Genomic DNA, 14,161 nt, shown 5'->3' with positions numbered 1-14,161 from the left:
AGTCCTGTGTTTGCCACCTGTCTCTAATTTTGTGCCACAGAAACCCTAGTGTGTAATACTGGGCCAGATTTTTTTAAAATTCTTCCTGAAAAAAAAAATAGTGGGAGATTAAGATTGACATTTCTGCTTCGGTGCCAGTCCTGTGTTTGCCACCTGTCTCTAATTTTGTGCCACAGAAACCCTAGTGTGTAATACTGGGCCAGATTTTTTTTAAAATTCTCCCTGAAAAAAAAATAGTGGGAGATTAAGATTGGCATTTCTGCTTCTGTGCCAGTCCTCTGTGTGCCACCTGTCTCTAATTTTGTGCCTCATTAAACTTAGTGTGTAACTCTGTGCCAGATTTCTTTTAAATTCTCCTTGAAAAAAAAAATAGTGGGAGATTAAGATTGGCATGTCTGCTTCGGTGCCAGTCCTGTGTGTGCCACCTGTCTCAAATTTTGTGCCACATTAAACCTAGTGTGTAACACTGGGCCAGATTTCCTTCAAATTCTCCCGGAAAAAAAAATAGTGGGAGATTAAGATTAGCATTTCTGCTTCGGTGCCAGTCCTGTGTGTGCCACCTGTCTCTAATTTTGTGCCACAGAAACCCTAGTGTGTAATACTGGGCCAGATTTTTTTTAAATTCTCCCTGAAAAAAAAATAGTGGGAGATTAAGATTGGCATTTCTGCTTCAGTGCCAGTCCTGTGTGTGCCACCTGTCTCTAATTTTGTGCCACAGAAACCCTAGTGTGTAATACTGGGCCAGATTTTTTTAAAATTCTCCCTGGAAAAAAAAACAAATAGTGGGAGATTAAGATTGGCAATTCTGCCTCAGTGCCAGTGCTGTGTGTGGCATCTGTCTCTAATTTTGTGCCACGGACATACAGTGGGGCAAAAAAGTATTTAGTCAGTCAGCAATAGTGCAAGTTCCACCACTTAAAAAGATGAGAGGCGTCTGTAATTTACATCATAGGTAGACCTCAACTATGGGAGACAAACTGAGAAAAAAAAATCCAGAAAATCACATTGTCTGTTTTTTTAACATTTTATTTGCATATTATGGTGGAAAATAAGTATTTGGTCAGAAACAAAATTTCATCTCAATACTTTGTAATATATCCTTTGTTGGCAATGACAGAGGTCAAACGTTTTCTGTAAGTCTTCACAAGGTTGCCACACACTGTTGTTGGTATGTTGGCCCATTCCTCGATGCAGATCTCCTCTAGAGCAGTGATGTTTTTGGCTTTTCGCTTGGCAACACGGACTTTCAACTCCATCCAAAGGTTTTCTATAGGGTTGAGATCTGGAGACTGGCTAGGCCACTCCAGGACCTTGAAATGCTTCTTACGAAGCCACTCCTTCGTTGCCCTGGCGGTGTGCTTTGGATCATTGTCATGTTGAAAGACCCAGCCACGTTTCATCTTCAATGCCCTTGCTGATGGAAGGAGGTTTGCACTCAAAATCTCACGATACATGGCCCCATTCATTCTTTCATGTACCCGGATCAGTCATCCTGGCCCCTTTGCAGAGAAACAGCCCCAAAGCATGATGTTTCCACCACCATGCTTTACAGTAGCTATGGTGTTTGATGGATGCAACTCAATATTCTTTTTCCTCCAAACACGACAAGTTGTGTTTCTAGCAAACAGTTCCAGTTTGGTTTCATCAGACCATAGGACATTCTACCAAAACTCCTCTGGATCATCCAAATGCTCTCTAGCAAACTTCAGACGGGCCCGGACATGTACTGGCTTAAGCAGTGGGACACGTCTGGCACTGCAGGATCTGAGTCCATGGTGGCGTAGTGTGTTACTTATGGTAGGACTTGTTACATTGGTCCCAGCTCTCTGCAGTTCATTCACTAGGTCCCCCCGCGTGGTTCTGGGATTTTTGCTCACCGTTCTTGTGATCATTCTGACCCCACGGGGTGGGATTTTGCGTGGAGCCCCAGGTCGAGGGAGATTATCAGTGGTCTTGTATGTCTTCCATTTTCTAATTATTGCTCCCACTGTTGATTTCTTCACTCCAAGCTGGTTGGCTATTGCAGATTCAGTCTTCCCAGCCTGGTGCAGGGCTACAATTTTGTTTCTGGTGTCCTTTGACAGCTCTTTGGTCTTCACCAAAGTGGAGTTTGGAGTCAGACTGTTTGAGGGTGTGCACAGGTGTCTTTTTATACTGATAACAAGTTTAAACAGGTGCCATTACTACAGGTAATGAGTGGAGGAAAGAGGAGACTCTTAAAGAAGAAGTTACAGGTCTGTGAGAGCCAGAAATCTTGATTGTTTGTTTCTGACCAAATACTTATTTTCCACCATAATATGCAAATAAAATGTTAAAAAAACAGACAATGTGATTTTCTGGATTTTTTTTTCTCAGTTTGTCTCCCATAGTTGAGGTCTACCTATGATGTAAATTACAGACGCCTCTCATCTTTTTAAGTGGTGGAACTTGCACTATTGCTGACTGACTAAATACTTTTTTGCCCCACTGTATACTGTATAAGAGTGGGCCGCATTTCTTCAATATTCTCCCAGAAAAAATAAAAAGGGGGAGATTTTAATTGTTAGTGTCTGCATCAGCGTCAGTCCTGTTAGTGGCATATCTGTCTGCCACTGAAGCTGTGTACTGTTATACATTGGGCCTGATTTTCCCTGCAGTCTCACCCACCTATAAAGGGATATATAAATCCAACAGAAGTTTGAGTTCACCTTGTAACTGGTTTTACAGTAACAAATACCGTTAGTTTGGTTACATTTTTCAAACAATGAGGAAGTCTGGTGGAAGAGGTCATGGCCGTGGGCGGTCATTGCCAGCTGGTAATGATGGTAGTGGTGGTGGAGCATCAGGTGGTCGTGGGAAAAGCAATATAGCACCTAAGTCTCGAGTTGTTGAGCCAGGTTCGTCGTCTGGCTACACAAGGCCTCGAACGCTCCCTTTTCTGGGAGTAGGAAAACCGCTTTTAAAGCCGGTGCAGCAAGTACAAGTTTTGGCTTTCCTTGCTGACTCAGCCTCTAGCTCTTTCGCCTCCTCTTCTGAAACTGCTAAATGTAAAATCAGCGCATCGTTAGTGGATGTTCACGGTCAGGGACAAGTCGCTTCCTTGTCTTCTTCACCAAGAACAACAGAGAAGGGTGCGTCAGGCGACACAACGGGTTACTCCATGGAGCTCTTTACACATACCGTTCCTGGGTTAGAAAGTGAAACAGTTAACAGGCCATGCCCATTACAAGTTGAATCGGACATGGAGTGCACAGATGCACAGCCACAGCCAGATTACTATGCTGTTCCTTTGACTCAGACCAGAACATTGCCCTCGCAGTGTACTGATCCAGAATCAGACCCTGATGAGATTATGTTGCCCCATCACAAACGCTATACCACCGGCTTACACGGTGACACAGACGAAGTTGCACACGAGATAGAAGAGGAGGTCATAGATGACACAGTTGTTGACCCTGATTGGCAGCCATTGGGGGAACAGGGTGCAGGCAGCAGTAGCTCTGAAGCGGAGGAGGAGGAGCCGCAGAAGGCATCAACATCGAAACAGGTTCCATCTGCCAGGCTCGTATCTGGCCAAAAACATGTGGCAAAACCAAAACAAGTTGTAGGACAGCGTGGACATCTGGTTAAAGAAGCTCAGTCTGCAATGCCTGAAAAGGTATCCGATAGTAGAAAGAGTGCAGTCTGGCATTTTTTTAAACAACATCCAAATGATCAGCGCAAAGTCATCTGTCAAAAATGTTCAACTACCTTAAGCAGAGGTCAGAATCTTAAAAGTCTAAATACAAGTTGCATGCGTAGACATTTAACCACCATGCATTTGCAAGCCTGATCTCACTACCAAACGTCCCTTAAGGTTGTAGCACCCTCGGCCAATGAAGCTAGTCAGCAACGCTACATCCCTTCCCTCACTGTAAGCCCACCATTTCCTGCACCACCTGCAGTAAATGTGCAGATTTCGTCGCCAGGCCAAAGCAGTCAGGGAATCACCAGTTTCGTATTAGGAAACACTGCATGTAGGGCACCAGCAAGAATACCATCTCCAACCCTCTCTCAGTCTGCCATGTCCACCGGCACCCCGCTAGTTCCACCATCTGCAGCTCTCCAGTCCAGCTGACCCTACATGAGACTCTCGTTAGGAAAAGGAAGTACTCATCCTCGCATCCGCGTACACAGGGTTTGAACGCCCACATTGCTAGACTAATCTCATTAGAGATGATGCCCTACCGGTTATTTGAAAGCGAAGCTTTCAAAGCCCTGATGGACTATGCTGAACCACGCTACAAGCTACCCAGTCGACACCTCTTTTCGAGAAAAGCCATCCCAGCCCTCCACCAGCATGTAAAAGACCGCATCGTCCATGCACTCAGGCAATCTGTGAGTACAAAGGTGCACCTGACAACTGATGCATCGACCAGTAGGCATGGCCAGGGACGTTGCGTGTCCATCACGGCACACTGGGTTAATGTGGTGGATGCAGGGTCCACAGGGGACAGCAATATTGGGACAGTTCTGCCTAGCCCATGGTCTAGGAAACAGTTGGCTGTAGGCGTTCGCCCCCCCTCCTCCTCCTCCTTGTCCTCCTGCAGAAGCGAGAGCTCGTCCACAGACCGCAGTCGCACGAGCACTCCATCCGCAGCTGCCACTGTTGCACACGAGGTGTCCCATTATGGGACAGCTAGTGGCAAGCGTCAGCAGGCTGTATTGGCAATGAAGTGTTTGGGCGACAACAGACACACCGCGCAAGTTCTTTCCGAGTTTTTGCAGCAAGAAACTCAGTCATGGCTGGGCAGTGTACATCTTGAGGCAGGCAAGGTAGTGAGTGATAACGCAAGGAATTTTATGGCTGCCATAGCCCTTTCCCAACTGAAACTCATTCCTTGCCTGGCTCACACCTTAAACCTGGTGGTGCAGTGCTTCTTGAAAAGTTATCCGGGGTTACCTGACCTGCTCCTCAAAGTGCGCAGAATTTGCACGCATATCCGCAGTTCGCCCGTACACTCCAGCCGTATGCAGAACCATCAGCGGTCTTTGAACCTTCCCCAGCATCGCCTAATCATCGATGTTGCAACAAGGTGGAACTCCACACTGCACATGCTTCAGAAACTGTGCAAACAGAGGCATGCTGTTATGTATTTGTGGGAGGATACACATACACGTGCAGGCAGTTGGATGGCAGACATGGAATTGTCAGGTGTGCAGTGGTTGAAGGTACAAGACCTGTGTCAAGTCCTTCAGTGTTTTGAGGAATGCACACGGCTGGTTAGTGCAGACAACGCCATAATAAGCATGAGCATCCCCCTAATGCGTCTGCTGATGCAAAGTTTGACGCACATAAAGGAGCAGGCGTCTGCAGCCGAGGAAGAGGAAAGCCTTGATGACAGTCAGCCATTGTCTGGTCAGGGCAATCTACAGGACGAGGTAGCGGGCGAAGAGGAGGACGAGGAGGATGATGGGGATGAGTATTTTTTGAATGAGGAAGCTTCTCCGGGGCCAATAGAAACTGGTGGCGTTGCAAGGCCGGGTTCAGGTTTTTTGAGGGAGACAAGTGACGTAGATTTGCCTGAAACTGCCCCTCAACCCAGCACAACCACAGATTTGACAACTGGAAGTTTGGCCCACATGGTGGATTATGCCTTACGTATCCTCAAAAGGGACCCACGCATTTTTAAAATGATGACCGATAACGATTACTGGTTGGCCTGCCTCCTTGATCCTCGCTATAAAGGCAAATTGCAAAATGTCATGCCACATGAGAACCTCGAACAAATATTAGCAACCAAACAAGCAACTCTGGTAGACTGTTTGATTCAGGCATTCCCAGCACACAGCGCCGGTGATGGTTCTCACACGAGCTGCAGGGGGCAACAGGGCAAAGGTGTTAGAGTTGCACAAATCAGAAGTGGCGTGGTATAGAGGGGTTTTCTGACCAGGTTGTGGAGTGATTTTGCAATGACCGCAGACAGGACAGGTACTGCAGCATCAATTCAAAGTGACAGGAGGCAACATTTGTCCAGTATGGTCACTAACTATTTTTCATCCCTTATCAATGTTATCCCTCAACCGTCATTCCCATTTGATTACTGGGCATCCAAAATAGACACCTGGCCTGAATTGGCAGAATATGCATTACAGGAGCTCGCTTGCCCTGCTTCTAGTGTGCAATCTGAAAGAGTCTTCAGTGCTGCTGGTTCAATACTGACCGAAAAAAGGACTCGTCTGGCTACCCAAAATGTTGATGATCTAACCTTCATTAAAATGAACCACTCATGGATTTCAAATTATTTTGCCCCACCTTTCCCGGCTGACACCTAGCTTTCCTATCAAAAGGTCTTGCTTGTGGACTGGTCTTACTGACTTTTCCAATCTCTTAATCTGCAGCAGTTGTTTGTCCAGCATACGACATGTTTACACCTCCCTAAATGCGCTAACTCCCCCCACGGGGCCGTGGTCTCGCCACTTGGCACAAGCACCCGTGAGAGTGCCGTTTGGCTGAAGAGGTAAGTGTGCCTGCTTTTGGCCGACGGCACTGCCACTGGGTCCCTCATAGTACAATAAAGTGTCTCTGGCGGTGATGGCGTGCAACCAACGTCAGACACACCGTTGTAACATGAAGGGCCCTTGGCCTGTACCGCCGGCCACAAGAGAGTTTCCCCCCCAGCTCAAACAGTGCTCTACCACTTGCAAAATTATCTCTCACAGCTCCACCAATGTTTAGTCTATGCGCTGACATCCTTCAATGCCTGGTACTGACAATACCAATTTGTTGACATGTATGATGCTAGTTAAAATAGTCAGGGTCAGTGTCCTATATTGACACCAGTAAATACTTAGCGGCGCCAAATTACTATGTCTGAAACTCAGCAGAGGAACCCACCCCTGTACCTGAGTATGCCACCCTTTATTTTTTTGGTTTAGTTGTTTTGAGAGACATTAACATCTATTTATGTTTTGGGAGTACTAACTGTGTCAGACACTCCTTCCAATCGTCCTCCGCTGAACAAACCAATGCTGCCTGTGTACCCCTGCAAGATAATTCGAACTGCATTGAGCCTAATTTTTTTTATTTTAGGACTACTAAGTCTGTCTGCGGTCCCTCCTACCAATAGTCCTCCGCTGACCACACCAATGCTGCCTGTGTACCCCTGGAACCTATTTAAAAGTGCATAGAGCCTACTTTCTTTATTGTAGGCCTACTAAGTCTGTCTGCAGTCCATCCTTCCATTTGTCCTCCACTGAGCACATCAATGCCGACCGTGTACCCATGTACCTTTTTTTCAACCTGCAGTGAGCCAACTTTGTGGTGTAAGGCCTACTAGCAGTGTCTGTCTGCGCCACTTAATACAGTTGTTCTCCTCTTAAAAAATAAAAAATAAAAAAAAAGGCTGGTTTTCAGCCTGTCAGAATTATAAAACTGCATTGGGGCCACAAGTTTCGTTGTGATCTCTAAACTGATGCTTCCGCTCCAAGGTGTTCTCCTGGTTGCCTTTCCTGAGCTTCAATCTTCAGGCTCTTGTTAAATAGTTTTTTAATCGAACAACTACAGTGGGGCTACTAGTTGGGTTGGGGCCTACTAACGGTGTATGCCGCTCCAAGGTGTTCTCCAGGTTGCCTTTCCTGATCTTCAATCTTCAGGCTCTCGTTAAATATTTTTTTAATCGGACAACTGCAGTGGGGCTACTAGTTGGGTTGGGGCCTACTACCAGTGTATGCCGCTCCAAGGTGTTCTACTGGTTGCCTTTCCTGAGCTTCAATCTTCAGGCTCTTGTTAAATAGTTTTTTAATCGAACAACTGCAGTGGGGCTACTAGTTGGGTTGGGGCCTACTAATGGTGTATGCCGCTCCAAGGTGTTCTCCAGGTTGCCTTTCCTGAGCTTCAATCTTCAGGCTCTTGTTAAATAGTTTTTTAATCGAACAACTGCAGTGGGGCTACTAGATGGCTTGGGACCTACTAACGGTGTATGCCGCTCCAAGGTGTTCTCCAGGTTGCCTTTCCTGAGCTTCAATCTTCAGGCTCTTGTTAAATAGTTTTTTAATGGAACAACTGCAGTGGGGCTACTAGTTGGGTTGAGGCCTACTACCAGTGTCTGCCTCTCCAAGGTGTTCTCCTGGTTGCCTTTCCTGAGCTTCAATCTTCAGGCTCTCGTTAAATAGTTGTTGAAACTACACTGCATTAGGCCTACAAGTTGGGTCTGGGTTCTACAAACGGTGTCTTCCGCTCCAAGGTGTTCTTCAGGTTGCCTTTCCCTAGCTTCTATCTTCAGGCTCTCGTTAAATTGTTTTTAATATAACACTGCATTTGGCCTACTTGTTTTGTTGGCCCTACCAACGGTGTCTGCCGCTCCTTGATGTTCTCCTACACTGAACAAACCAGTGCCACCTGTTTACTACTATTACCAATTTTGAACTGCATTTAGCCTACTTACTGATTTGGGCCTTCTCACTGTGTCAGCCTCTCATTACAGTTGTACTCCACTGAACAAAGCAATGCCCCCTGGTTAGTCCTCTTACCAATTTTGAACTGCATTTAGCCCACTTTATTCTTTGGGCCTATATCTTTGTTTCCTCCTCATCCTGCCCATTGCCCAGCCAGTGATAGATGAGTCTGCTGGTACATTGACCCATAATGCAATATTCCCCATGCACGCTACACAGCAAGAATGTGACCCTGCTGAAAGTCAGGTTCCCCTTCCCGCATACCATAACACCTTACACAGGGACAAAGCGGAAGGTGCAGATGAAAGTGCAGGTTCCTTCATCAGGTGGGGGGGGGAATACTCGTTGGTGACGTCACTGGCACAGGGCCCCTCATAGTACGCAAAAAGTGTCGCTGCCGGTGGGAGGCGCCCCCGCCGTGCAAACACACCGCCGTACTTTGAGGGGCCCTGTGCCAGTGCCAATGTCAATGAGTGGGCCCCCCCTGCTTGCTCAGGATCACAGCACTTGCAAAGTTTAAATACTTACCTCTCCCTGCTCTACTGCCCTGAGGTGGTCCAGATTACCTGGGCCCACTAACTACTTGAACCAGCCCTACCCCCCACAACTTTAGCCAAATGACCCCCAATTTCCAATGCCTAACTACTATTATAAGGTAAATTAAGATTGACAAGCTTCAGTAACAAGAATGGATGTTTTTGCCATTAAAATGGACACTGTAGGTGTTTTCCTGGCCTCCACTCACTGCCGACTATGCTTCCCCATTGACTTGCATTGGGTTTCGTGTTTCGGTCGATCCCCGACTTTTCGCGATAATTGGCCGATTCCACTCAACTCGACTTTTGAGATAGTCGGGTTTCGCGAAACCCGACTCGACCCTAAAAAACTAAAAGTCGCTCAACCCTACTTGTTACTATTGTGACGTTGCGCTCAATGCATGTGTTGGGAGACACTCGATTGGCAATGGGATACACTCAGACAGGCACGGTTTTAACAGTCTATGCTGTTTATTAACCCCTTTACCCCCAAGGGTGGTTTGCATGTTATGGACCGGGCCAATTTTTACAATTCTGACCACTGTCCCTTCATGAGGTTATAACTCTGGAACGCTTCAATGGATCCCGGTGATTCTGACATGGTTTTCTCGTGACATATTGTACTTCATGATAGTGGTAAAATTAATTTGATGTTACCTGCGTTTATTTGTGAAAAAAACGGAAATATGGCGAAAATTTTGAAAATTTCGGAATTTTCCAACTTTGAATTTTTATGCAATTAAATCACAGAGATATGTCACACAAAATACTTAATAAGTAACATTTCCCACATGTCTACTTTACATCAGCACAATTTTTGAACCAAAATTTTTTTTTGTTAGGGAGTTAAAAGGGTTAAAAGTTGACCAGCAATTTCTCATTTTTACAACACCATTTTATTTTAGGGACCACATCTCATTTGAAGTCATTTTGAGGGGTCTACATGAAAGAAAATACCAAAGTGTGACACCCATCTAAAAACTGCATTCCTCAAGGTTCTCAAAACCACATTCAAGAAGTTTATTAACCCTTCAGGTGTTTCACAGGAATTTTTGGAATGTTTAAATAAAAATTAACATTTAACTTTTTTTCACAAAAAATTTACTTCAGCTCCAATTTGTTTTATTTTACCAAGGGTTACAGGAGAAAATGGACCCCAAACCTTGTTGTACAATTTGTCCTGAGTACGCCAATACCCCATAAGTGGAAGTAAACCACTGTTTAGGCGCATAGGAGAGCTCGGAAGACAAGGAGCGCCGTTTGACCTTTCAATGCAAAATTGACAGGAATTGAGATGGGACACCATGTTGCGTTTGGAGAGCCACTGATGTGCCTAAACATTAAAACCCCCCACAAGTGACACCATTTTGGAAAGTAGACTGCCTAAGGAACTTATCTAGAGGTGTGGTGAGCACTTTAACCCACCAAGTGCTTCACAGAAGTTTATAATGCAGAACCGTAAAAATAAAAAATCATTTTTTTTTCACAAAAATTATCTATTCGCCCCCAATTTTTTATTTTCCCAATGGTAAGAGAAGAAATTGGAACCAAAAAGTTGTTGTACAATTTGTCCTGAGTACGCTGATACCCCATATGTGGGGGTAAACCACTGTTTGGGCGCATGGGAGAGCTCGGAAGGGAAGGAGCGCCGTTTGACTTTTCAATGCAAAATTCACAGGAATTGAGATGAGACGCCATGTTGCGTTTGGAGAGCCACTGATGTGCCTAAACATTGAAACCCCCCACAAGTGACACCATTTTGGAAAGTAGACCGCCTAAGGAACTTATCTAGAGGTGTGGTGAGCACTTTAACCCACCAAGTGCTTCACAGAAGTTTATAATGCAGAACCGTAAAAATAAAAAATCATTTTTTTTTCACAAAAATTATCTATTCGCCCCCAATTTTTTATTTTCCCAATGGTAAGAGAAGAAACTGGAACCAAAAAGTTGTTGTACAATTTGTCCTGAGTACGCTGATACCCCATATGTGGGGGTAAACCACTGTTTGGGCGCATGGGAGAGCTCAGAAGGGAAGGAGCGCCGTTTGACTTTTCAATGCAAAATTCACAGGAATTGAGATGAGACGCCATGTTGCGTTTGGAGAGCCACTGATGTGCCTAAACATTGAAACCTCCCACAAGTGACACCATTCTGGAAAGTAGACCCCTTAAGGAACTTATCTAGATGTGTGGTGAGCACTTTGACCCACCAAGAGCTTCACAGAAGATTATAATGCAGAGCCGTAAAAATAAAACAAAAACTTTTTCCCACAAAAATTATTTTTTAGACCCCAGTTTTGTATTTTCTCGAGGGTAACAGGAGAAATTGGACCCCAAAAGTTGTTGTACAATTTGTCCTGAGTGCGCTGATACCCCATATGTGGGGGGGAACCACCGGTTTGGCGCATGGGAGGGCTCGGAAGGGAAGGAGCGCCATTTGGAATACAGACTTAGATGGAATGATCTGCAGGCGTCACATTGCGTTTGCAGAGCCCCTAATGTACCTAAACAGTAGAAACCCCCAAAAGTGACCCCATATTGGAAACTAGACCCCCCCACAAACTTATCTAGATGTGTTGTGAGAACTTTGAGCCCCCAAGTGTTTCACTACAGTTTATAACGCAGAGCCGTGAAAATAAAAAATCTTTTTTTTTCCCACAAAAATTATTTTTTAGCCCCCAGTTTTGTATTTTCCCAAGGGTAACAGGTGAAATTGGACCCCAAAAGTTGTTGTCCAATTTGTCCTGAGTACGCTGATACCCCATATGTTGGGGTAATCTCCTGTTTGGGCACACGGGAGAGCTCGGAAGGGAAGGAGCACTATTTTACTTTTTCAACGCAGAATTGGCTGGAATTGAGATCGGACGCCATGTCGCGTTTGGAGAGCCCGTGATGTGTCTAAACAGTGGAAACCCCCCAATTATAATTGAAACGCTAATCAAAACACACCCCTAACCCTAATTCCAACGGTAACCCTAACCACACCTCTAACCCAGACACATCCCTAACCCTAATCCCAACCCTATTCCCAACCGCAAATGTAATCCAAACCCTAACCCTAACTTTAGCCCCAACCCGAACTGTAGCCTTAACCCTAACTGTAGCCTTAACCCTACTGTAGCCTTAACCCTAGCCCTAACCCTAACCCTAACCATAACTCTAGCCCTAACCCTAGCCCTAACCATAACTCTAGCCCTAACCCTAGCCCTAACCCTAACCCTAGCCCTAACCCTAGTCCTCACCTTAGCCCTAACCCTAGCCCTAGCCCTAACCGTAACCCTAGCCCTAACCCTAGCCCTAACCCTAGCCCTAACGGGAAAATGGAAATAAATACTTTTTTTAATTTTTTGATTTTTCCCTAACTAAGGGGGTGATGAAGGGGGGTTTTATTTACTATTTATAGTTTTTTTTAGCGGATTTTTATGATTGGCAGCCGTCACACAATGAAAGACGCTTTTTATTGCAAAAAATATTTTTTGCATTACCACATTTTGAGAGCTATATCTTTTCCATATTTGAGTCCACAGAGTCATGTGAGGTCTTGTTTTTTGCGGGACGAGTTGATGTTTTTATTGGTAACATTTTCGGGCACGTGACATTTTTTGATCGCTTTTTATTCCAATTTTTGTGAGGCAGAATTACCAAAAACCAGCTATTCATGAATTTCTTTTGGGGGAGGAGTTTATACCGTTCCGCGTTTGGTAAATTGGATAAATCAGTTTTATTCCTCGGGTCAGTACGATTACAGCGACACCTCATTTATATAATTTTTTTATGTTTTGGCGCTTTTATACGATAAAAACTATTTTATAGAAAAAATAGTTATTTTTGCATTGCTTTATTCTGAGGACTATAACTTTTTAATTTTTTTGCTGATGTTGCTGTATGGTGGCTCGTTTTTTCGGGACAAGATGACGCTTTCAGCGGTACCATGGTTATTTATATCCGTCTTTTTGATCGCGTGTTTTTCCACTTTTTGTACGGCGGTATGATAATAAAGCGTTGTTTTTTGTCCCGTTTTTTTTTTTTTTCTTACTGTGTTTACTGAAGGGGTTAACTAGTGGGACAGTTTTTTAGGTCGGGTCGTTACGGATGTGGCAATACTAAATATGTGTACTTTTATTGTTTTGTTTTTTTATTTAGATTAAGAAATGTATTTATGGGAATATAATTTTTTTTTTTTTTCATTATTTTGGATTTTTTTTTTTTTTTTTTACACACTTGTAAAAAAATTTTTGAACTTTTTTACTTTGTTCCAGGGGGGGACAATACAGATCGGTGATCTGCCAGTTTGCACAGTACTCTGAAAGATCACCAATCTGTCTCAGAGTGCTGCAGCGTTACCAAGTGCCTGCTCCGAGCAGGCACTTGGTAAGCCACCTCCCTCCCTGCAGTACCCGGATCAGCGGCCATCTTGGATCTGGGACTTGCTGCAGGGGGGAAGGTAGGAGACCCCCGGAGCAACGCGATCACATTGCGTTGCTGCGGGGGTCTCAGGGAAGCCCGCAGGGAGCCCCTTCCCTGCGCGATGCTTCCCTGCACCGCCGGCACATCGCGATCATGTTTAATCTTGGTGTGCCGGGGGTTAATGTGCCTGGGGCGGTCCGTGACCGCTCCTGGCACATAGTGCCGGATGTCAGCTGCGATAAGCAGCTGACACCCGGCCGCGATCGGCCTATGACGTACTATTCCGTCCTTGGGAAGTAAAGCCCACCCCACATGGACGGAATAGTACGTCTAATGGCAGAAAGGGGTTAAAGACTCATAAACCGTACCACGAACAGTCCATTACACTCTGTATCAGGGCATCACATTAAGTTGCACATCATTAGTTTGCAGCAACTAAACACGCTGATCCTCTTCTGACCCGTTGCTGTGGGTTACCACACAGTTCATAGTACATAACAAGCACCAACAGTCTGTATAGCTACCTTACGGGAGCTCCTGCTCCACCTGCTGACTCCTTGTCAGTCCTCTCTCTTGGGAAAGCTGCCTTACGGGTTCACCAACTTGCCTGACAGGCACACATCAGTCAGTCCAGAGCCACCGATGGATGGTAGCTTCCCCAACACAGACTGTCAAGGTCCACAGTCTCTCCGGTGCTTCCAGGAAGACTCCACTCACAGGAGCTTCCAACACAGAGCGCCTAGGTCCACGGTCTCACTGTGCGCTATTCAGGACGTCCATTCCACCTGGGACCGTCCAACACAC

Source organism: Ranitomeya imitator, chromosome 1, assembly GCF_032444005.1.
Source record: "Ranitomeya imitator isolate aRanImi1 chromosome 1, aRanImi1.pri, whole genome shotgun sequence".
In the NCBI taxonomy this organism is placed as follows: Eukaryota; Metazoa; Chordata; class Amphibia; order Anura; family Dendrobatidae; genus Ranitomeya; species Ranitomeya imitator.
This window is presented reverse-complemented; position numbering follows the sequence as displayed.